Source organism: Nuphar pumila, chromosome 7 (assembly GCF_984573655.1).
Source record: "Nuphar pumila chromosome 7, dmNupPumi1.hap1.1, whole genome shotgun sequence".
Lineage (NCBI taxonomy): Eukaryota > Viridiplantae > Streptophyta > Magnoliopsida > Nymphaeales > Nymphaeaceae > Nuphar > Nuphar pumila.
In genome coordinates, this window is record NC_143255.1 from 87,542,609 (window position 1) to 87,569,026 (window position 26,418).

The window sequence follows — 26,418 nt, forward strand, 5'->3', positions numbered from 1 at the left end:
TTCTCAAAGGCTGCCCTATAGGCATGCAATGTTCGTCAAGTAATTGTAAGACCGGCAGGCCCCTTTCAGAATTTCTCACCGAGGAAGACGGTGATGGCGCAGCCTTGAGTGACATATATTTCACCCGAACCTGATAGAGTTCATTGATGGCCTTCGTCACTCAGAGGTATGGAGGTCGTGGTTATCCTTAAATATCTAAGGATTGAACCCAACTACTGCAGTAGCAGAATGCATTCGGATACCTAGTAAGGATCTCTTCCGGTATGCTGTACCGTCCTACTAGGGGGATGGGGTCAACAGGCCTCTGGGGTATCTAAAATACATAGAATAATCAACCCCCAGATCATCGCGTTGTCGCCCAGATATGAGTCCCCTAAGCCCAGGGGGAGGTGCAATTATCGAAACAAAGCATTAGCTTAGGTACAACGCTACTTTGAATGTATGAGTGGATGACGTTGTTGAGTCAGTCCTGCATAACCTTTGTGAAGGTGTCATGGTCGGTATACTACTGGACCGATTGGGAAAGAACACCATTGATATCCGTACGACTAAGTGAAGCTCGGAGAGCTGTCCTTAGATTCGTAGGATACGGATGTGCCAAGCATAAAGGCTTGAGCTAGACATCCATTCGTGACTCTGAGGAAGTCAAGGCTAAGTCGTAGAGACTTGAGAGGTTATTCTAACTCACAACCCTGAAGAGGCTTATGCGAAGTCATGACGACTTGCGTGGATGTTCAACTCATAGCCCTGATGAGGCTTTTGCGATATACGCTAAGTCATGGAGGCTTGAGCGTCGTATTACGAACTGCGACCCTGAGTGGTCTATGCATTTACTTGAGTTGAATAGATAGGTGTTTGCCTACTTACCAGACCATCAGTGGTTCTGACCCCGTTTTATGGGGATTTCAGGTGTTGAACCTGCGTGGCGATATGCGGAGCAAGGCGGCATCGAGTTCCAGGGTTTCTCTAGACAGAGTTGTACTGCTTCCTTTTTATTGAACCTTCACTGCTTTTCTAAGCAGTAGTGTTGTAATAAACATATGTTTTCGATAAAATGAAACACTTTGGTGGTCAATGAGTTGCTTGGCCACATACCTGCAACGTGCTCGGAGTTTTCTAAAACTGACGACTCATTATCGTCTGATTCCGCTGCTAAAAGCTTTTGTAAGTTCCGCTGCAAAGAAAAAAAAAAAGAAATTCATGAAAATTTTAACTTAGCTTTGTTTTGGAAATCCGGGGCGTTACTGTTAAAATGTAGCTCCTAAAATCATTGTAAATATAAATATATATATTTATATACATAGAGATATATTTACATATAATATATTATATGTACATATATCTCTATATATATAAATATATATATTTATATATTTTTACCCGAAAGGGCATTTCTGTCATTTCCTGTTTTGCGCATATTCACTTTTAGAATATGCTGTAATTTTCTTTTTATTTTTACTTTTGTAATTTCCTTTTTTTCTTTTTTATTTTTTGATTTTATGTGCATTGGGGGTCCCCCAATAGAGTCGTTGGGGGCCCCCAACGGTCACAAATGTGACCGTTGGGGGCTCCCAACGACTCCTTTGGGAGCCCCCTTGCACCTTCTAACATTTGTATAAATAGGGGTGTTCCCCCCTTGTATTTTCTAAGCTTGAGAGTCTCAAGCATTTGCTTTTATATATTGAAATACATGCATTATTGCATGTTTATTATTTATACACTTTTTGTGTATTTTGTTCAAGTGTTGTGAGAGTGCTCTTGTGCACTTCTTTTATAAAGTTTTTATGCTTGTTTATGGATTGTCTCTTCGTAGACAATTTCACATGGTATCAGAGCTCGGTTGGTGATTGAAGATCGTGAGATCCGCCTTTGTTCGAGTGCCTCGAAAACCGTGCCTTCGGATTTTTTGAGATTGAAGTGGTGGATCTTGCTTCTCAAATATTTTAGAAGGATCTTGTGCTAAGAAGAAGTTGAAACATCGTATTGGTACGTCTTTTTTCTTCTTCTCTCCACGTCTTAATGGGTGAGAAAGAGTCTCACTTTGCCCTTGGCTTCAAATTGAATGGGTCCAACTATCATATTTGGGCCGAGAATATGGAGGCCCACATAAAAGGAAAAGGATTGTGGGGTTATGTGCAAGGAACGATTCCGGAGCCGGAACCCAAGATAACCATAATGAATGGAAGTGAAATCAAGATTCTTGAGGGAGAGGAAAGGATCAAAGCTCTTGAAGAATACTCAAAGAAACACGACGAATGGGAAATGAAGAACTTCAAGATTCTTTCTTGGTTCTTCGCATCCGTCGAAACAAAGATTAATGCCAACATTATCAAATTCAAAAAGGCATCGGAAGCTTGGCATTATCTCGAGAAGATGTATACATCAAGAGACCTATCTCATAAGTATTACCTTCAAAAGAAGGCCCTCTCCCTTACTCAAGGTGAAATGTCTATTAGGGAATATTTTGCCGATCTTTCCTCTATTTGGGATGAGCTCTCTATGCTTGAACCGAAATGGAGTGGAGAGGCAATTGAACTCCGCCACAAGCAACTTGAAGAAGATCGTTTCTTCAATTTTTTGAATGGGTTGAGACCGGAATTTGAGCAAATAAGGTCATCACTTCTATCCTCATTTTCTCCTCCCTCTCTTGAAGATGTTCTCACCAAATTAAGTGGTGAGGAGACTCGTATGAATTTATGTAAACAAGGACCAAGTGTTCTTATGGTTCCTTGTAATTATGAAGAAAATAATGAGGTTAATGCCGTATCAAGACCCGGAAATAATGTAAAGACCTATCGTCCTCCTCACTTTAAATTCCAAAATCAAGGAGGAGATGGTGGACAAAGAGGGAAGCGGGACTATAGCAAGACTATATGTCACTTTTGTAAAGAACCGGGGCATATCAAGCCAGTATGTCCCAAATGGAAGAAGCTTCTTGCTATGGCCACCACCGGCGCACCACAAAAGGAAGAGGCATCATCAAGTGGGTCACTCTCGTTGAACCAAATAATGGAAGCCCTTCAACCTCTTCTCAAGGGAGCTACATCCGGTGCCGCCGTGTCTACTTCTTCCATTCCAGGTAAAGTCCCTTGGCTTTTGGACTCAGGTGCATCCTTTCATATGTCCCCAAACATGTTTTCACTTTCCGATTATTCAAAAAATGCTTCTCCATCCTTTGTTTCCACTGCGGATGGAACTTCTCTTGAAATTAAAGGAATAGGTAATTTTGAAACTCAAGATTTTTTTATTCCAAAAATTAGATTTATACCTAAACTTAATTTAAATCTTTTTTCTGTTTCTCAACTCTCGGATCATGGTTGTGATATTAAATTTTCATGTGATAAATGTTCAATACAGGATCGCCTGTCCGGGAAATTGATTGGGGAAGGCTTTAGAAAAGGCGATTTATACTACATGGAATCTCTTCGAGTTCCAAAATCTTTTTGTAATGTTGCCCGAAACAAAGATATAAACATGTGGCACAAAAGACTTGGTCATCCTAATATCACCAAGTTGTCTTACTTACATTTTGCAAAAGACCTATGTAAAAGTTCTTTTTCTTGTAATGACTGTATTCTCGGAAAAATGAAAAGTTTACCTTTTGAGCAAAGAACTATGTTCTCATCAAAACCTTTTGAAATTATGCATTCCGATGTTTGCGGACCAGCACCTGTTGTCTCAAAAGGAGGTTTTTCTTATTATGTTATTTTTGTGGATGATTTCTCTAGATATTCATGGATCTTTTTTCTTAAATTCAAACATGAAGTCTTTTCATGCTTTAGAACTTTCCATTCGATGATCAAGAATCAATTTAATAGTAACATAAAGATTTTTAGAAGTGATTCTGGAGGAGAATATCTCTCCAACCAATTTAAAATATATCTTGAAGATCAAGGAATCATTCACCAAAGATCTTGTCCTAAAACCCCCCAACAGAATGGGTTGGCCGAAAGAAAACATAGACATATTATTGAGACCACTAGAACCCTTCTTATCTCTCAAAACATACCAAAAAATTTTTGGGCTGAAGCTGCTCTTGCTTCTGTTTATCTAATAAATCGTTTGCCTTCTAGAATATTAGGAAAAATATCCCCTTTTGAGATCTTGTATAAACTCGAACCAGATTATAATAGGTTACGAGTCTTCGGGTGTAAGTGTTTCATTCTTACGGATAATAATGACAAACTCTCTCCCAAGGCTATCCCCTGCGCTTTTCTTGGATATTCCGAAACTCAAAAGGGATTTCGATGCTATGATCTTCGAGAAGATAAATTATATGTTTCTAGAAATGTAACTTTTTTGGAAAATGAAAGTGGATTTGAAAAAAATGTTTCTCAACAAGAAAATTTTGATTATTCCTTCCTTTTTGACTTATTATCTAGTAATGATGATACATCCAGTGATGATGATATGTCATCAAACCATGATGAGAACATTGAAAGTAATATCGAAGAGCATAACCAACAAGAAGACAGGATTTCTAATGATCCTATAACATACTCTCGTAGAAACCAAGACACCTTTAGAAGTGCTATTGACCAATATAGTGAACTCACTCCTGTTCTCGATCACCGAAGGTCTGAGAGGAATAGGAGACCTCCCACTCGTTTTGTCTCCTTTGATTCCTTTTCGCCCCGGTATAGGGCTTGTCTTAGTGCCATTCATTCTTATTTTGAACCAAGAAACTTTGAAGAAGCAAAGAAATGTATAGAATGGCAAAAAGCTATGCAAAATGAACTTAGTGCTCTTAAAAGGGCTGAAACGTGGGATTTTCAATCTCTACCTATAGGAAAGAAAACTATAGGTTGTCGATGGGTATTTAAAGTTAAAACTAAGAGTGACGGATCACTTGAAAGGTATAAGGCTCGCTTAGTTGCAAAAGGGTATGGACAAGAGTATGGGATTGATTATGAAGAAACTTTTGCTCCTGTAGCCCGAATGGTTACAGTTAGGTGTCTTATCACTATTGCATCTATCAAAAATTGGAATATCTTTCAAATGGATGTGAAAAATGCCTTTTTAAATGGTGATCTTAATGAAGAAGTGTATATGGATGCTCCACCTGGCATGGAGATCCCTAAAAATAAAGTCCTTCGTCTTCGAAAGGCCCTTTATGGTTTGAAACAGGCTCCCAAAGCCTGGTATGACAGATTTACCAGTGTAATGCTGGAAAATGGTTTCTCCTCATGTTATACTGATACTGCTCTATTTACTAGAAAATCTAAAGCAGGGATTGTAATATTGTTATTATATGTTGATGACATGTTAATCACAGGTGATGATATACAAGGAGTCAAGGGTATTAAGTCCGTCTTGACTTCAAAATTTGAGATGTCAGACTTAGGTTTTCTGACATATTTTCTTGGAATTGAGGTTGCCTATTCGCAACGTGGTTATTTTCTATCTCAGTCTAAACTTGCTTGTGAGATTATTGACAGATCAGGGATTTCTGATGACAAAGTATGTGAAACTCCTGAAGTTGTGGGAGCCAAAATGAAGATTGACGACGGTGTTCCTCTAACTGATCCTACTCCTTACAGACAGTTGGTAGGTTCTTTAATGTATCTGAGCATTACTCGACCCGATTTGTCACATGCTATACACATCGCCAGTCAGTTTCAACATGCTCTTACAACCGTCCATATGGGTGCTGTACTTCGCATCATCAGATACTTGAAGGGAACAGTGAATAAGGGAGTATTCCTATCCTCTTCTTCTGAATTAAAATTGCTTGCTTATACTGACTCAGATTGGGGAGGTGACCCTAGTAACCGTCACTCCACCACTGGTTTTTGTATTTTTTTAGGAGAATCCTTGATTTCGTGGCGATGTAAAAAGCAACAGAAGGTCTCCTTATCATCCACTGAAGCCGAATACAGAGCCATGGCATCTACCACCATGGAAATAGTATGGATTCGACGTCTTTTGGAAGATATGGGAGTAGTTGTCAAAGAACCAACAAAGCTATGTTGTGACAATAAAAGTGCCATCTACATTGCCAAGAATCACACATTTCACGAGCGAACAAAGTATATAGAGATGGATTGTCATTATGTCCGAGAGGAATACTTGAAGAAGGTCATTGATCTGCCATATGTGACATCTGAGTATCAACTTGCCGACTTCTTCACAAAAGCTCTATGTTCGCCCAGATTTCATTTCCTTCTTGACAAACTTGCGGTTATCACACCGTAAGTTTGAGGGGGGGTGTTAAAATGTAGCTCCTAAAATCATTGTAAATATAAATATATATATTTATATACATAGAGATATATTTACATATAATATATTATATGTACATATATCTCTATATATATAAATATATATATTTATATATTTTTACCCGAAAGGGCATTTCTGTCATTTCCTGTTTTGCGCATATTCACTTTTAGAATATGCTGTAATTTTCTTTTTATTTTTACTTTTGTAATTTCCTTTTTTTCTTTTTTATTTTTTGATTTTATGTGCATTGGGGGTCCCCCAATAGAGTCGTTGGGGGCCCCCAACGGTCACAAATGTGACCGTTGGGGGCTCCCAACGACTCCTTTGGGAGCCCCCTTGCACCTTCTAACATTTGTATAAATAGGGGTGTTCCCCCCTTGTATTTTCTAAGCTTGAGAGTCTCAAGCATTTGCTTTTATATATTGAAATACATGCATTATTGCATGTTTATTATTTATACACTTTTTGTGTATTTTGTTCAAGTGTTGTGAGAGTGCTCTTGTGCACTTCTTTTATAAAGTTTTTATGCTTGTTTATGGATTGTCTCTTCGTAGACAATTTCACAGTTACACCATCCTTCTAACTGGAGCATCATTAGACCTTCTTCAAATATGTCCAAACCACCGTAAACGATTCTCTCTTATCTTATTTTCAATGGGTGCAACGCCTACCTTCTTACGTATCTCCTCGTTCTGAATCTTATCTTTTATTGTATTTCTACACATCCATCTAAGCATACGCATCTCAGCTACACTCATTTTTTTGAATATGATGTCTCTTGACAGCCCAACATTCCGTACCATATAGTAAAGCGGGCCTAATAGTCATCCTATAAAACTTTCCCTTCAACCGCAATGGCATTCTACGATCGCACAACACTCTAGTTGCACTTTTCCATTTCATCCACCCAACCTTTATCCTATGATTTACATCTCCATCAATTTCTCCATACTTTTGAATGATAGATACCAAATATTTGAAACAATCATCCACCAGTATTTCTTGCTCACCAAGCTTCACTACACTCCCATCACTACTTCGTTGCTTACTAAACCGACATTCCATATATTTTGTCTTACTCTTACTCAACTTAAAACATCTTGCTTCCAATGTGTGTCTTCATAATTCTAACTTAGCATTAACCCCAGCTCTAGACTCATCAATCAAAACAATATCATCAGCAAACAACATACACCACGACACATTTTCTTGAATTGATCTCGTAAGCTCATCCATCACTATAGCAAATAGGAAAGGGCTTAAAGCAGATCCTTGATGTAACCCAACCGTTATAGAAAAATTGATTGTCACCCCTCCACAAGTGTGGACATTTGTTACTACTCCTTCATACATATCCTTAATTATACTCATATACTTGAGAGAAACACAATTCTTCATCATTGTCCACCAGAGAACGTCCCTAGGTACTCTATCGTATGCCTTCTCCAAATCAATAAAAACCATAGGCAAATCTTTGTTCCTCTCTCTATTTCTCTCAATAAGTTGTCTAAGAAGATGTATAGCTTTCATAGTTGATCTTCCAGGCATAAAACCAAATTGATTCTCCGATATCATGACAACCTTCCTCAACCTAGACTCAATCACCCTCTCCTAAAGTTTCATAGTATAACTCGTGAGTTTTATACCACAATAGTTTGTGCAATCTTGTATATCACCCTTATTCTTATATAGAGGCACCAAAGTACTCTTCCTCCACTCATTAGGCATCTTATTTGTTCGCCAAATCTTGTTAAAAAGATTTGTCAACCATTCTAAATCTTTCTTTCCCAAGCATTTTCAAGCCTCGATAGGTATACCATCTGGGCCAACTGCCCTTCTTGATTTCATTTCCTTCAAAGCCTCTGCAATTTCTTTCTTTTTAATCTTGCGTATGAAGTCACGATTCATCTCATGAAAAGGAATGGACAAGTCTCCAAGATCCTGAGCATGACTTTCATTAAATAGCTTATCAAAATAATCTTTCCATCTCTCTTTAATCTCCTCATCTTTGACTAAAACCCTTTGTGTTTCATCTTTGATATATCTAATCATACCTAGATCCCTCGATTTTCTATCTCTCATCTTTGCAAGCCTATAAATATCCTTTTCACCCTCTTTGGTATCCAACTTGTCATAAACCTCCTTATATACCTTATCCCTCACATTTCGAACTACGTTTTTAGCTTCCTTCTTAGCTATCATATACTTCTCCAAATTCTCATTATCACGACTCTTACTTAGATTTCTATAACTCTCTTTTAACCTTAATAGCTAATTTGACATCTTCGTTCTACCATAATGTATCCTTACCTAGCGGTGCACCGCCTTTAGACTCACCCAATACCTCCTTAGCCACCTTTCTCATGCCACCCGCTATCTTATTCCACATTGATTTAGAATCCTCCTCGAGACACCAATCAGCTTCCTTAACTACCTGCTCTACAAACATTCTTTGTTTAGCTCCTTTCAGTGCCCACCACTTAATTCTAGGATCTATCTTATGTCTATCCATTTTGCGGCATTGTCTAATTCTAAGATCTAAAATTAAGACTCTATGTTGTGTAGCTACACTTTCTCCCCGTATAACCTTACAATCAATGCAACAACCCCTATCTCTCTTTCTAAGAAGGAAAAAATCTATCTGACTTGTATTAACCCCACTTTTAAATGTTACTAGATGAGACTCCCTCTTCCTGAACCAAGTGTTTGCTAAGATCATATCATAGGACAAACCAAAATCTAAAATCCTTTCTCCACTTTCGTTTCTTTCTCCTATACCATAGCCTCCATGGATACTCTTAAATTCATCCCTACTAATGCCTACATGTCCATTAAGGTCACCGTTGATGAAAAACTTTTCACCATAAGATATCCCTTGTACTACTCCATCTAAATCTTTTCAAAATTGACACTTAATGGAATCATCTAAACCTACTTGAGGTGCATAAACACTAATAATATTTGTACCTAATACTAATTTAATAAGTAAAATCCTATCACCCTTCCTACAGACCTCAACTACATTATCTATAAACTCACGAATCATAACAATCCCTGCTCCATTCATATTTCTATTTATTCCTATATACCAAATCTGATATCCCCGAGGTTCTATCACTTTTTTCTTCTCACCTACCCATTTGGTCTCTTGTAGACATAAAATATCAATCTTTCTCCTACACATAACATCTACTAACTCTACCAACTTACCAGTTAAAGACCCTATGTTCCAAGTGGCTAACCTAATTTTATGGTCTTGGACTAACTTCTTTACCCCCATGAGGGAACCCTTGCCTATTTGACACCACACCCAGGCGTCGGTGTGACGCATCGCTTCCGAGCGACAACCTAGCAACCCTTGCCCATTTATCACTGCCTCTCGGCCTATATGTGCATGTATCTTCCTATATATAAAATATTATATATAATTACATTGATTTGATATTACAATTTAACACTTCACACTATCCTTCTCATCATCCTTGGATTCTTCTCTTGCCTTTCCTCTAGTAAAAGCCCAACACCATTAATGTTGCCTTCGTTCTATGGATTATACCAACAATTTGCTTTAATGTGCCCATTTTTGTTGCATTGGAAACATGTTGGTACATTTCAGAAGTTTTGGTTCCTTGAGAAAGTGTTAGTCGGCATGTTGGGTGGGGTAGTAATCCACGACCTCCTTGACCATTTCTTACCTGTCCTCGTCCTCCTGTAAAACCACCACGTCCCCTTCCTGGCACCATTCTTGTGACTAACACATCCTAACTGCTGGAATTCATAGTTATCTCTTCACCTGTAATGGCAACTTCATATTGTAGTAGCTTTGCACGAAGATCTTCAAAATTGGGCAATGAAGGGAGGCATAGGAGGGAAGTGACTAGCATGTGATAGTCCGACCCAAGACCATTCAGTGCTTGTTGAACTTTGTCCTTATCAGGGATCTCATAACCTACCATTGCCAGTTGATCTGTGATAGTCTTATATTTGTTCATGTACTCTGTAACTGATAAATTTTCTTTCTTCAAAAGTTGAAACTCTCTCTTTAAATGCAAAATACTGGCCTCTAAAATCTATGAGTAAGTCTGCGTCAATATCTGTCACAGCTCCATAGCTGAACATTCATCTGGAATGGCCACTAATACCTCTTGGGAAAGAGTAGAGGTAATGTATGTCACAACCGTTGATCTTTTCTCCTCCATGTTGTGAATTCTGGATTACGAACCAATTTATTGGAAACCTCTCCTTTATCATCTCTCTCCTCTTGCAAGACAAACTTTGATGGTGCATGGACAGATCCATCAAGATATCCAGAGAGATCCAAACTCCTAATAAAAGGCAATATTTGCATCTTCCAAGTCAAATAATTCGAGTTGGTAAGTTTTTCAAAAATAAGTTGTCCAAGGAAGCTCGATGGGAGAGAAGGAGAATCCATGAAAAAAATAAGAATAAATGATATTGAAGAAAAGAACAAGACTGTCCAATAAGTCAGAGAAACAGTCACCCCAACAATCTGAGTTCACCACTTTTTTTTTTAAGCCTGACTCACTAATTCTCTAATACCTTTACTGGGTTGCACAATCTGTACTGGTCAGAGTCTAATCAGACTTTTCGCAGACTCCAAATATATAAAGTCAAATCTGACGAAAATTGGGTATGCAGATGTGAAACCCAATAAAGTCTGTAAGATGAGTATTCTGAGGTGAATAGTCAGATCTGATGCTAATGCAAGACAGGGATTGGTGCAAGATAGGAATAGATCTTATGCACTAATCAGATCTGAAATCAATGATGAAGATGGGTAAAAAAAAATTGACGTCAGCAATAAGAAGAGAAACAGATCTGGAATGAAAATCAGATCTGAAATCTAAAGATTGAATCGAAATAGAAACTAAAATCAAATATGAAATCCAAAGATTGAATCAAAATAAATAAATAATCAGAAGTTTGATTTTGAAATTAAAGATCGATGATTATGTTAAGGATGACGTTGGAAGAACAATATGGAGAAGAAGGAGAAAATAGGATAAGGAAAATAGAAGACAGAAATTTTGTTTTTATTAACCTGGAATAGAAGACGAATCTCTCGAGATATTTCTGGAATTTGTTTCACACCCTTGAGCATATGAGACTCTAACCTGGAACAGCAGAGGTTAGATTCAATCCTGCTCTAATACCATATGAGAATATATGTACCAGGGTTTTGTCAATGAAGAAGAGGGAGAAGGAGCGTTGAGCAAGGGGCGGCAACTACTGAAAAACAATCCATGCACACTTTGTCGTGCCCTATATTTCCATATTATACATGTTACAATTTGGATCGGGTCTGACAGACCCAATAATGATAGCAATGAACAAACAACGTAAACAACGTACAGTCTCAATATGAATAATTCTATTCATAATGGATATTAAAAATAAAAAGGAAAATTATATTGGTGAATAAATAACTTTATTCATAATGGACACTAAAAAATACAAAAACAAAAATTACATTTAAACTTCACTACAAATACACTTAACACACAAGCCTAATACTATACATCACTCTCTCAACCCTTACACATACACACACATCCCTAAGAGAAAGAAGTAAAGAAAGAGAGGAAAGAAGTTCTCTCAAATAATCAAGGGAGACACCTCCCAATGGCAAATATTTATATATATAATATATTTAAATCTATACATATATTATGAATATGAAGATATATACATAAATATGTATATGCACAAATATACATATATATGTATGAATGTATATATATATATACAAAAGGATACATTAACTTAACAGGTTTATCAGATTTTTTCATGATAAATTAAAAATACCAATGATACTTGTGAGTTGTGACTACAGTTTTAAGAGAGTAGAACAATAAGAAGGTCCAATGGAAATGTTCATACCAGTCCATCCAACTGCAGAGCAAGACAAACCTGGAAGTAACATAGATGTTCAGATCATTAATGTTGAGCATAACAGAAGGGTGAAATTTTAAATTAGATATTTGGTGAAATATTTTTTAAAAATTGATATTTGGTGGAACATTTTAAGTGCATGGAATATAACATACTGATGCAATATCTTCAAGCTCTTGTCTTGAAAGGTCAGGGGCAATTTTCACAAGCAATGGAGGAGGACCTTGTTCACCCCATTGCATTTCATCACGAGCAGCTTGAACCTAGTAAAAGTAAAATCCAAATTAAGTTTTGCAAGTTTTTGTCCATCACAAACAATTGTCAAGAATCACATAAAATGCTTGTACCCGTCAGATTAAAACTGATAACCTTTCTAATGAGGTCTTGAAGTTGTTTTCTTCCCTGAAGTTAATGTAACCCTGGAGTATTTGGAGATGAAACATTTATAACCTGCAAGTAGAAACCACGCAACATGCAGACAGAATCACCCTACTAGATTGTTAACAACACTTTATGTCGGATCTAAAATGGCATTTAAAACTAAACAAAAAAACTATTCTAACAGAACCAGAAAGATCATTTTTTTTGCAAATTCTGATGATATAAAAGCAAAGATGAATCATATTAGAGTGAAATTCTATGTCACAGGGATTCGGCTAGCAGGGTGCCGCACCCGCGTCGACGTGGGTGCGGTCAACCCGATCCTGAGTGCGTTGACCGCACCCAGGGTCATTTTGGTCTATTTTTGTTTGGATTTTTTTTTTAAATTTTGCCCTACGAAATGGGCTGCGGAATTTTAAAAAAAAAATTCTGATGACAACTGCTGTTTTATAAAGGGGCACTTGTGTCCACAACATTTGACGAGCTTTGTTGGCATCCCATGCTATTCCTACCTCCAAACAATTAATTCACAGCGTTGGAAAACATACTGTTAACTTGGAAATGATGATCCATCTCCCTCAAAAATTAAAACCAAAATTCAAGAGCCTTTTGAAGTCTTTATGCTTCAACCGCCCAGATCCTTTTTCGTTAAGGATTTTCTCTCTCCATAATAAATGATAATGGTGGTGGTATAGCCTTGGTGGCTATTAGTATTCACTTTTCTCCTGACGAGATGGGTGCTCTAGCCGTAGCCTTGGGTAGACCTCTCTTTTCCACATGTCAAATCCAATAAATTTCTTTTAGCTGTCATCTGTGTGCAACTATATATAAAATGAAATTTGAAGAACCCTAGGCAGTGGCGTGGTAGTGGCGTTGTAGGCCTCGTGAAGACTCTCTCTCCAACAAACCACGTCAAACCTTTCGCTTATATTTTTTTTCATGAAGACTAGGGAGTTTCAGACATGATTGAATCATGACAGTCAGCAGAACGCAGCAGGCTGGGTCGATCAGATTGCCAATCCTTTCAGTTCATCAATTTTGTCCCGTTGAGCCAAAGTACACAACAAGCAGAACGTGGGTAACAAGTCTTCAAACAAACACACCAGCAAAAAAAATTGGACCCCGACCCCCTTCTCTCTCTCTCTTATATATATATATATATATATATATATATATATATATATATATATATATATATATATATATTACATTTTTTCCCCTATCGCACCCCCGCACCAGGGTTTTTTGGAAGTGTCGAATCCCCACACCCGCACCCAAGTGACATAGGTGAAATTACTTTCTTTTAATATTGTATGCAAACTAACCATGACAATTATGTATTTTAAAACTCATCAGCTCAGAAACATCCTCTCTGTCATGCCTTTTCAACTTGTTCAACTTTTTTGTTTTTCAACTTGAAAAAATTTCATCATTTATCATATCAACCGATCAGGAGGTGTTAATTTTCAAGATAGCAGAATAATATGCAATGGAAGAAATACTTGGAGGCAGTGTTGTGAAAAGCGTTGAGGCGTAGCGAGGCGCTCCACCAAAAATCGAGGCAAGGCGTAAGCCTCGAGGCGTAAAGCGTAAGCCTCGAGGCGTAAAGCGTAAGCCTCGAGGCGTAAAGCGTAAGCCTAAAAATTTTTGAAAACTTTAAAAAAATTATAAAAAAAATATCTAAAAATACAAATAAATAAAGAAATGCTTTATTGATGAAATAACGACCAATAAGAAATAGAAAATCTCAAATAAGTACTAAAAAATATGAGATTAACATATAAAAGTAACTAAAAACTGATTATATAACTGGAAAATATATGAGATTAACCAAAAAAAGTTAAAATTTACTAAGAAACTGATTACACAACTGAAATAACTGGAAAATATATGAGATTATTCTAAAAAATATGAGATTAACATATAAAAGTAACTAAAAAATGATTACATAACTGGAAATTATATGAGATTAAACAACAAAAGATAAAATATACTAAAAAACCGATTACATAACTGAAAAATATATGAGATTAACCAACAAAAGTTAAAATATATAAGATTATTCTAAAAAATGTGAGATTAACATATAAAAGTAACTAAAAACTGATTACATAACTGGAAAATATATGAGATTAACCAAAAAGAAGTTAAAATATACTAAGAAACTGATTACATAACTGAAATAACTGGAAAATATATAAGATTAACCTACAAAAGTTAAAATATATGAGATTATTCTAAAAAATGTGAGATTAACATATAAAAGTAACTAAAAACTGATTACATAACTGGAAAATATATGAGATTAACCAACAAAAGTTAAAATATACTAAGAAACTGATTACATAACTGAAATAACTGAAAAATATATGAGATTAACCTACAAAAGTTAAAATATATGAGATTATTCTAAAAAATATGAGATTAACATATAAAATTAACTAAAAAACTGATTACATAACTGAAAAATATATGAGATTAACCAAAAAAAGTTAAAATATATTAAGAAACTAATTACATGACTGAAATAACTGAAAAATATACGCGATTAACCAACAAAAGTTAAAATATAGTAAAATACTAATAAACTTATTACATAACTGAAATAACTGGAAAATATATGAGATTAACCTACAAAAACTTTGTTGATTATGTCTCTGAAATCTTGTTGTAAAAAAAATAATATTTTTTTTGCGCCTTGAGGCACAGAGGGTCGCACCTCAAGGCGAGGCGTGTTTTTTATAACACTGCTTGGAGGTTTCACTTTCAGATTCAGTTTCGGTTCCAAAGTGTAATCTGTAAGCTGTAGAAATTGTTAAAACGAAATTTGGAGACCATGAACATTGGTAGCTTATATGTTATTGCTCAAAGAGTAGCTAGAATACCAGATAATCAGCAAACTGAGACAAGGAATGAACTCCTTTTACATAATCTTCTGCAACATCTTCACTTGTCTTATTCTTGCCAATATTTACACCAAGAATGTCAGGCCCAGACTTTCCTCCATGTTTTACATCATCAATTGAGTTAGAAGCATTTGATATCCGTTCAAGCTTCCTCTTACCATGTTGTGCACCCAATCTTTTTGCGACAACCTCAATACCATCACTGTTAAAACCATAGAGATTGATGATAGCACTGAACAGAAAGAGCAGTGAAAACATTGTTGATCAGAAACAAGGGTGAAGCATAATCCCTTAGCAACATTTTTTGGAATAACACCAGAAAGCATTTATACTACACAAAAGAATGGAATAGTATGTAAAAATTAAAAAAGCAAAGAATATTTACTTGAAATTTGACTCATAAAACCTGCATCTTATAAAGACTTCAGATGATGTTTATTAAAAAAAAAAGTCCACTTGACATGCTTTCATGTATCAAATAATTATTCAAAAAGTGTACACTTACATACTTTGGATGTAATAGAACACTAAGACTCAGAGAAACCAGACTTTCTGTTAGATGCTCTGAGAAAAGGCAATACAAAGCTTCTCAATATAACTGCTTTTAAAGTGAAGAAACATGTGCAAAGGGCAAAATAAACAAGAAAAGAGGAGCTAGCGAGAATTTGTCTAACTAGGTTGAACAGAACACGAGAAATGTAATGAAAGCTCAAATACAAGAACAATCACAATATTCATAAGAGCACACAAAGTAGGGCAAAAGCACAAAGCCACAAAGATGACACACAAGCCTCTAATAGGCAAATACAAGGCCACACGGGCACACTTCACAATAGCTCACGAAATACACAAGAGAGAACTCAAAATATAAAAAACAATATTTTATACATATGAAAAATGCCTAAGGGAAGCATGCAAATACTATGAGGGAGATCCCATATATACAAGAAGTACGAGGCTTAAAATGCTATGTCACAGGGATTCGGCTAGCAGGGTGCCGCACCAGCATCGACGCGGGTGCGGGTGAGGATGCAGCACCGGGTGTGGTCAACCCGACCCTGGGTGCGGTCAATGCACCCAGGGTCATTTTGGTCCAATTTTTCGTACATAAAAAAAATTGCCAAGAATTTTTTTTTAATATATGTCATAGGGATTCTCCAACTAGGTGTCGCACCTGCACCCGATGCAGTCAACCTGACCTTGGGTGCATTCAACATACCTAGGATCATTTATGTCCAACTTATATATATATATATATGCCGTACCCCCGCACCCGGATTTTTTGGAAGTGTCGCATCCCCGCACCCGCACCCATGTGACATAGTTAAAATGTAATAAACATTTGTAATATATTTAGTTAGTTATTCTAGCTACATAGTCTAGTTAGTTTGTAATTAGGATTAGGTTGTCTTTTTTTCTTTTTGGACTTTAGTGCTTTTTGACCAACTCAAAAAGCACTTATATCATTAGAGTCTTTTTGGACTTTAGTGCTTTTTGACCAAGTCAAAAAGCACTTATTTCATTAGAGTCGTTGGACCCCCAACGACTCTATTAAGAGTCGTTGGGAGTCCAACGACTCCCTCTTGGCTCCCTATTGTGAGCATTATAAATATGGGGTAAAACCCTTTTGTAGAGTATACTTTTGTGTGGGCTTTATCCCACTTTAATGAGAAATATTTTTCACTCTTTTGTGTGCGCACTCTTTTGTGTATTTCGGTTTTTGTAAGTGTGTTGTATGAACCATTGTGTTCATTGTGAAAGATCATTTGTGAGCTTCTTTTGAAGTTCCGTTTGTGAGATTCCTCTTCTTTCATGGTATTAGAGTGATGATTGTGATCAAGTCATTTATCTCGGTGCATTGGGAAGCATGCCGCTCAAGTTTTGAAGAAGAGACATTCTTCATCAAGTATATATAAAAGTGTGATCAAGTAACGCTTGGAGGTGTGTTTGTATTTATCATTCGTGGTAGAGTACATCTCTTTTATCTACTCTTATTATTTTTCTTTCTTCTCCTTATTAAAACCTTGTAAAATGGATGACAATAATAATGTCAGCATTAAACCCATCAAGCTTAATGATTCAAATTACGTCACATGGGCTTCAATTATAAAGCACCTTATATGGGGAAAGGGGTTGTGGGGATTAGTAGATAGAACTGACTCAGAACCTAAACTAATCATCACAAAGATCAAAGGTGAGAAAGAAATACCTCTTACGGAGGTAAAAAAGACTATAGCCATTACCACTTACGAGAAAAAGTGGAAAGAATGGAGAATGGGACACGCCAAGATTATGTCTTGGCTCGTAAGTAGTGTGGATATAAAAAAATGTTTAATTCTAGCAAAGTTTGAACATGCAAATGATGCTTGAGACTATCTTAAGAGAATGTATTCTCTCAAAGACATTGCATATGTGTGCAATCTACAACATCAAGTTCGGAATATGAAAGGCTTGTCTGAGTTATGGGAAGAGTTAGCTCTTCTTGAACCAAAGTGGCATTGTCCACAAGACATCAAACTCCGCCAAAATCAAATGAATGCGGAGCACTTTTTCAATTTGTCAATAGACTAAGATCGGATTTTGAAGCTACCAAGTTCATTCTTCTTCACCGAGAAAAGGTTTCTTCAATTGAAGATACGATAGAAGAATTGAGCATGGAGGAAAATCGGCTCAAAAGTAGAATTGTCAAAAGTGATGATGACTCGGTTCTAGCCGTATCTAGACCGGAGAATCATGTTCACACTTACAAACCTCCAAACTATGGAAGAACGAATGACGAAAATGATTTTGAAAAGAAAAAAGTAATTTGTTACTACTACCGTGAGCCAGGACATGTAAAAACTTACTGTCCAAAATTGAAGAAATCATATGAAAAGAAGGTTGCCTCTGTCGAACCTCCACAAGAATCCAATGAATCTTCTATTGGAAACATGTCTCTAGCACAACTAGTGGAGTCACTTCAACCATTGTTCAAGGGGGCGTCTTCCTCTACTGAAGTCGCGGTTTCTTCCATTAGTACCTCAGATCCAGGTAAATCTCTTTGGCTTCTTGTTTCAAGTGCTTTTTTTCATATAACCCCAAATATTAATGTTTTATCTAAATGTCATAACTCAAATGGGTCAAATGTGTTTACTATTGATGGAACATCTCTTAAAATTAAAGGAATAGAAAATTTTGAAAACTCTAAAAGGTTTTGTATTCCACAAGTTAGATATATTCCTAAACTCAATTTAAATCTTTTATCTGTTTCACAATTAACTAACCATGGATGTAATGTTTCCTTCTCCTCTTGTGAATGTCGAGTGCAGATCACCAGTCATGGAAGTTGATTGGGAAAGGCGATAGAGAAGGAAGCCTGTACTACATGGATTTTTTGGATATACCTAAGAATACATTGTGTTGTAGTGTTCAAAAAGTTGACTTAGACTTAGGCACAAGAGACTTGGACACCCTAGTGTATCCAAGCTCCAGTTATTTCCAAAGATGATTTTTTTTTGTAATTTTGATACATTTAAATGTGAAAAGTATATTCTGGGCAAAATGAAAAGACTATCATTTCAAAAAAGAATCTTTGTCTCTTCTTGACCAATAGAATTAATACACTCAGATGTGTGGGGCCCTGCACCTATTAGCTCAGAAGGTGACTTCATTTATTATGTAATTTTCGTAGATGATTTCACAAGACACACTTGGATCTATTTTCTTAAACACAAATCTAAAGTCTTTTCACAGTTTCAAATATTTCATCAGTTAGTTAAAAATCAATTCAAAGATGATATTTCAATTTTTCGCATTGATTCAGGGAGAGAATTTTTGTCCAAAGAATTTAAGGATTACTTAAACTTGCATGGCATTATATATCAAAAATCATGCTCGTATACTCCTCAACAAAATGGATTAGCAGAAAGAAAGCATAGGCACATCATAGAAACAACAAAAACCTTATTGATCACACATCAAGTACCAAAGGTTTTTTGGGCCGAAGCCACGTTAACCGCATTTTATCTTATCAACAGGATGCCATCATCTTCCTTAAACAATATATCTCTGATTGAAAAACTTTTTAAACAAATCCTAGATTACTCGAGGTTAAGAGTTTTTGGGTGCAAATGCTTTGTTTTTTCAAACAAAAATGATAAATTCTCTCCCCATGCTATTTCATGTGTTTTTTTAGGATATGCAAGTCACTAAAAAGGCTATAGATGCTTTGATCTCAAAACTAGAAAATTATACGTCTCAAGGAATGTATCATTCCTGGAAAAAGAAAGTTCTTTTAAAAACGTGAACTCTAAGGAAATAGATGAATATTCTTTTCTATTGGATCTAGTTCCAAAAATTGTTGAAGATGGTATCGCAACAAATCCAGAAGAACAACTCGATATGACAAATTCAGAAGCTCTTAATCCTTCTGATTGCATTCAGTACTCTAAGCGAGGCAATTTAGAGACACCTTGTGCACTCAAAAAATACACTAAAGAACAAAAACAAGTACCCACTAGAAAGTCATCGAGAGTCTCTAAAGTTCCCAAAAAAATTGTGTCATACGAGTCTTTTTCACCAAAGTATCAAGCCTATATTGCATTAATACATTTCTATATAGAACCCTCTAACTATGATACAACAAAAGAACAATCTGAATGGGTCAAAGCAATGTCAGTAGAATTAAGAGCCTTAGAAAAAGCAAATACTTGGACTATCCAAGATCTTCCATCCGGAAAAAAGCCTATCGGATGTAGGTGGGTGTACAAAGTAAAAACCAAGAGTGATGGCACTCTTGAAAGGTTTAAGACTCGTTTAGTTGCCAAAGGCTATTCCCAAGAATATGAAATAGATTATGAAGAAACATTTGCTCCAGTTGCTAGAATGACCACAGTTAGGATCTTGATAGCCCTAGCATCTTCAAAGAAATGGCATATATATCAAATGGATGTTAAAAATGCATTCCTTAATAGGAACCTAGTTGAAGAAGTATATATGGAACCACCACCTGGTACTAATATTCCCAAAGGAAAAGCTCTTCGATTAAACAAAACTTTATATGAACTTAAGCAAGCCCCAAAGGCTTGGTATGATAAATTTAGCCAAGTTATGATTGAATTTGGTTTTCAATTTTGTCTTACTGACACTGCGTTGTTTGTTAAGATTTCTAATGCAGGTATCATCATTCTTCTTCTCTGTGTAGACGACATGATCATCACTGGAAGTGACAAGCAGGGAGTTGCTAACATTAAAAAATTTCTCAAAACACATTTTGAAATGAGTGATTTGGGTTTTTTAAAAAATTTCCTTGGCATAGAAGTTGCTTATTCTTCTAGAAGCTATTTACTGACTCAATCTAAATTTGCCTTGAATATTATTGACAGGTCTGGTATCACGAACGAAAAGAAGGTTGACTCTCCTGAAGTTGTAAACATCGAAATAAAGATTGATGATGGAAAACCTTTTGAAAATCCAATACCTTACAGACAACTTGTTGGAGCATTGTCTTACCTCTCTATTACCAGACCTGACATTGCACATGTCGTCCACACAGCGAGTTAATTTCAGCATGCTCCTACCACTGTTCGTATGGGAGTTGTGTTACGCATTATTCGATATATCAAAACTTTAATTTTTCGAGGACTTTTTTTATCTGCTTCTTCTTCCTTTGATTTAACTTCTTATACCGATGCAGATTGGGGAGGTGATCCCAATGATCGACACTCAACTACTGGATTTTATGTGTTTTTAGGTGAATCATTGATTTCATGGAGATGTAAGAAGCAACAAAAAGTCTTTCTCTCGTCAACTGAAACCGAATACAGAGCGATGGTTACAACCAAGGTTGTCAAACTAGGAAGCGAAAGCGGGAAACGATATGGGAAGTGGAAGCGAGGCATTTTAAAATTTATACGAAGCGAGAAGCGAAGTTTCAATTTAAAAGCAAAATATGAATAAATAATGAAGCAATATGGAATCAAACAAAAAATAAATAAAATCTAAAATAAAATTGATCATTCTTATATTTCATGATTTTTCTGTAAAAGAGTTTAATTTTTTGTTAAAATCTAACAATGATGGTTACCAATTTAAAGAAACTACATAGAATGTGAGCGAAAGCGTGAGAGAAAATACATGAAAAAGATGAAAAGAAACGTGAGAAAATTATATAGTATGCATAGACCATGTGTATATGAAGCATAGAAGAAGCGTGGGAGAATCGAGTTTCCCATGAAGTTTCGAAAGCGAGGAGTATCACGCTTCTGAAGCGAGTTTTTGGGAAGCGAGCCTCCCACCTACCTAAGAAGCTTCTGGTAACTCTGGTTACAACCACTATGGAAGTGGTCTGGCTAAGGCGTCTGCTTCATGACATGGGTGTTGAAAGTACAGGAGCATCAAGACTATGCTGTGATAACAAAAGTTCTATTTATAGTGTCAGCAACGGGACATTCCACGAATGCACCAAGCATATCGAAATGGATTGTCACTATGTACGAGAGGAGTTCCTTCATGGCACCATTGATCTACCATATGTTACCTCAGAATATCAACTGACAGATTTATTTACCAAACCTCTCGCTGCTCCTCGATTTCACTTTCTCTTAGACAAACTTTCGGTTATTCAACCGTAAGTTTGAGGGGGAGTGTTAAAATATAATAAACATTTGTAATATATTTAGTTAGTTATTCTAGTTGCATAGTCTAGTTAGTTTGTAATTAGGATTAGGTTGTCTTTTTTCCTTTTTGGACTTAAGTGATTTTTGACCAACTCAAAAAGCACTTATATCATTAGTCTTTTTGGACTTTAGTGCTTTTTGACCAAGTCAAAAAGCACTTATTTCATTAGTCGTTGGACCCCCAACGGCTCTATTTAGAGTCATTGGGAGTCCAACGACTCCCTCTTGGCTCCCTATTGTGAGCATTATAAATATGGGGTAAAACCCCTTTGCACAATATACTTTTGTGTTATCCCACTTTAATGAGAAATATTTTTCACTCTTTTGTGTGCGCACTCTTTTGAGTATTTCGGTTTTTGTAAGTGTGTTGGATGAACCATTGTGTTCATTGCGAAAGATCATTTGTGAGCTTATTTTGAAGTTCAGCTTGTGAGCTTCCACTTCTTCGGAATGAGGGCTAGTCCCAATGGCTACAAGAAATAAAAAAAAAGGAAAAAAAAGGAGAAAAGTACAAAACTAGACCTAATGGTCAGAGCCTATTACATCAATGAAAAAGACAAAATTGCTCCTAGAGGTTATGACCTATTACATATATAAACAAAAAATAAAATACACACACACACACACACACACACACACATATATATATATATATAATGCATATATATTAACATCAATATTAATATATATATATATAAACTATAGAATTTAACAACATGGTGGAACAACAAAAAGAAATAGAAGATGACTTGGAATGTGATTCAACTTCAATGAACAGGAAAATGACAACATTCTCTTCAAACTAAAAGAAGCCAACTGATGTTGAATATCTTGAATCACACCAATGAGATGGTTTCTACCATAGCATACATCTTTCTAAACCTCTTGGCTTCAGAGACTTGAAGAAGTTAACTGCAATTTCTAACTTGTTTCTGTTAAATCTTTGTGATGCTTCATAAAAGAAGTTTATAGAAGGCAGTAAGAAGCAACATACATGCTTACCTTTCCTGCCACAATCTGAATACACAAGGGTTTGGATTACCCTCTTGTGGAAGAGGTGTTACAGAACCAACTTCAACAAACCCAAAGCCCATTCCTAACAGACCCTCAACGGCTTCAGCATTTTTATCAAAACCTGCAGCAAGCCCAACCGGATTTGAAAACCTTCGGCCCCAGACTTCAACTTCCAGGATTGGTGGATCAGGCCTTTTTTCCCTTGGGACCAGGCCATATGATGATGCTAATATTGCCAGATGGTGAGCAACCTCAGGATCTAAAAGAGCAAAGAAAGGATTCAGGGGCTTTGTTGCTTTAAACAGGGAGTCACTGCAAAAAGGACAAACAAAACCTAAACATGCATGAGAAGAAAAGTGTAGCAGAAAGTAAAAAGGGAGATAAAGTTTCATATGTCAATCATAACCACATAAGTAATGATGAAGATGCCAACATTGTTGACGATGATGATGATTATGTTAATGCATACTAAAGGTGACTTATATAAGACAGAACATCTAAATATCAAATATTTAACACTTAAATACATGCATTGAAATTACGTAAGCCATCAGAAATGTTACAAATAACACGCATAACAGAAAATAACTTAGATAAGCCCAAAATGGAAGAATACTCGTGGCCAAAACCCAGCTAAAATTGTTGCAGTTTGATAGCAAAAAAAAAAAGGTCAAACTTCCAGGTGGAATATCAACATTGTTACCATCGAGACAAAAAGACCTTTGGGAGACATTGATACCCCAGACCAGCAGAAACACAAACACCAGCAACTCATATGACAAGAACATCTAGGTCTTTGCATTTAAAACAGACTTAAAACTGCATGTGAGAAATACACAATCTACATCACCAAAGTTCCTCCACAGGTAAGATCTACAAGCTCAATGAAACCCAGTTGCTTGAAGCATGTTATCCAAAAAGATAAAACAAGCCCCCCCCCCCCCCCCCCCACCAATTCCCTGATTGTGGGAACAAAGCCCGTTCTGTGATTCATATTAACGAATACAAGAGAGGGCCTTAATTTTCATAAATAAATTTGAGTGTCATAGATTTCCATTTATTTCTAACTTTGCTAAAATTCCACAGAAATATTGTGATAATTCAATCTACCTGTGATCTTCAGAAACATAGATTACAACCAACAAGGATGTAAAAGATTTAAGGAAAATTATATTTCGGCCCATTCAAGAGTTTAAAAAAAAATGCTGATAACTGTTTGCTGCCACTTGTAAAGTTATGAAAGCTTTATCCTTGAACCCTTCAGCCAAATCCAAACATGCCCTGATTGCAAATTGGCAGCAAACCATGACAAGAACTTGGTCTTTGGAGTCCTAAACCTCCATAGAAACATCTCATTACTTAGGGATGGTAAACAAGCCAAATGAACAAAGGTAGTGGGATTTGGGCTTGGATCATGCAGGCTTGTGTTCACCCCACATTCACTACAAGCTTGGCTCACCGTGAGCTTAAGCCAAGACAAAGATGGATCATTTAGTTAAAAAAAAAACAGTGTTTTATCTTTTCATATGTTTAGGTAGAGAACAAAGTTGGAGAAGACAGTATTCAAACACACAACTGCATTTATCAGTTGTCCAAAATGTATACTAAGGGCACATTTGCATTTTGAGGAAGAGTGCTTTGTGGCACCTCTTCCGCTGAAACGAAATCGGACCACCCTCCCACAGGAAAGGGTTCCACAGAAAGGGGGATGGTCCCCATTGAAAGCGAAAAGGGATGCCCATGTTTGCTTTGCCACAGTGGGTCCTGCGGAAACGCATGGGAACCCATGCGTTTCTGCGGAAATCCTCAGGTTTCTGCGGCATGCAAATGCCCCCTAAATATGCACGCACTATCTTGACAAGCCTACCCAAGTCAAACCGGTCTGAGCAACCCTTAGTTGGGACTCAAGCTCACTAAACTTACAAAATTAAGAACAAAAATGTTTTGCCAAGCCTATTTAGCAAGCTCGATCAAGCTACAATCAAGCCAAACTGAGATGTCACACGCAGCTCGGTTTGCTTACCAGCTCTACAACTGTTCAAGCTTTAATGTGAACCGAGTTCTGAGGAGCTAATATTTTTCATATATACCTGAAAGTTGCCTCATCTTAGTCAGCTATTGTACTCACATAAGCTCCTCCAGCTATTACCATGCCTAACACGGTTCCTGTCAGTATTCTACCCTGCATACAAATTTGGAACAGAATTAAACCAAAACAAGAAGTTAGTTAAAGCATGCAAAAACTATGTAATAAGTTACAAAAATATATTATGCACAAATTCATGGCACAAGAAATTCGAGAATGAAGAAAGAGGAAACAACCAGGAGGTAAAACATCGATGCATTGTGGTGTCTCAATCAATTTTGCAATCACAATTATGATCATTAGAATCCGCTTAATAGAAATCACGCCATTCATGGTAAGAGTGACCATCAATGCATCTGCATACCTTACTTGAAAAAAAAAAAGAATGTTCTCAACTTCTCCTTTTTCATTCTCGTTGTTTACCTTCCAAGAATACAACATAAGAAAACGAGGCATCTCTCTCTCTCTCTCTCTCTCTGATGCAATGCTACGGTGGACTCGGTACACACTGATCCGCGATCTAAACGGATCCAAATGCACGCGGAAGCTTATGCGATGTAGAGTCCGAATAGAACTCTGGGAAACAGATTTTCGGGACCTATGCACTCTGTTTTGATAGAGTTGGTCCAAATGAAAGTTGTGCATGATTCACACAGCTTTCCAACGAATCCAGAAACACCATATTCGAAGCAGGAATGTTCGATCCACGGACTTGACACCGGGACTGCTAAACGAGTCCAACACAGATTATCGACTTTTAGGGGCAGACTGTTTGAAGGGATTTTTGACCCTTCAAACGTTGAAGTTTGGAAAAACTCACAACTGACGAAATGAAGGTCAGATTCAGACCTTTCCAGAACACTAAAGATCGTAATTTTTTGATGTTTCTACAATCCTCTATGAATTTTTGAATATCCAGAATGATATAGAAATATTATTATAGGAATAAAAATTTAAATATTGGATAACAGCAGAAATTGATATTTTTTTAGCACAACGACAATGAGTCAACAAAATCTTCAACATGAAAGTTGTAGGTTTCGATCTTAGCTTTTCACAGAATCAAAAAATTCTAAATTTCATACGAAAAATCTTCAGATAACGGCAAAATACCAAACACTACTAGGAGTGTTCTGAACCAAACTAATAACAGTGGATTACTGTCAGTCCGAGACTTTAATAACAATTTTTAGGGCCTCAAACGACTGAATCATGAAATAGTCTCAACTACAAAGTTGTA

General features: G+C 36.5%; 1 pseudogene; it reads right to left on the minus strand.

The window, feature by feature from the left end:
* LOC149832426 (dihydroorotate dehydrogenase (quinone), mitochondrial-like) overlaps nucleotides 1-26,418 on the minus strand; it is a 120,103-nt pseudogene that overhangs the window by 91,555 nt on the left and 2,130 nt on the right.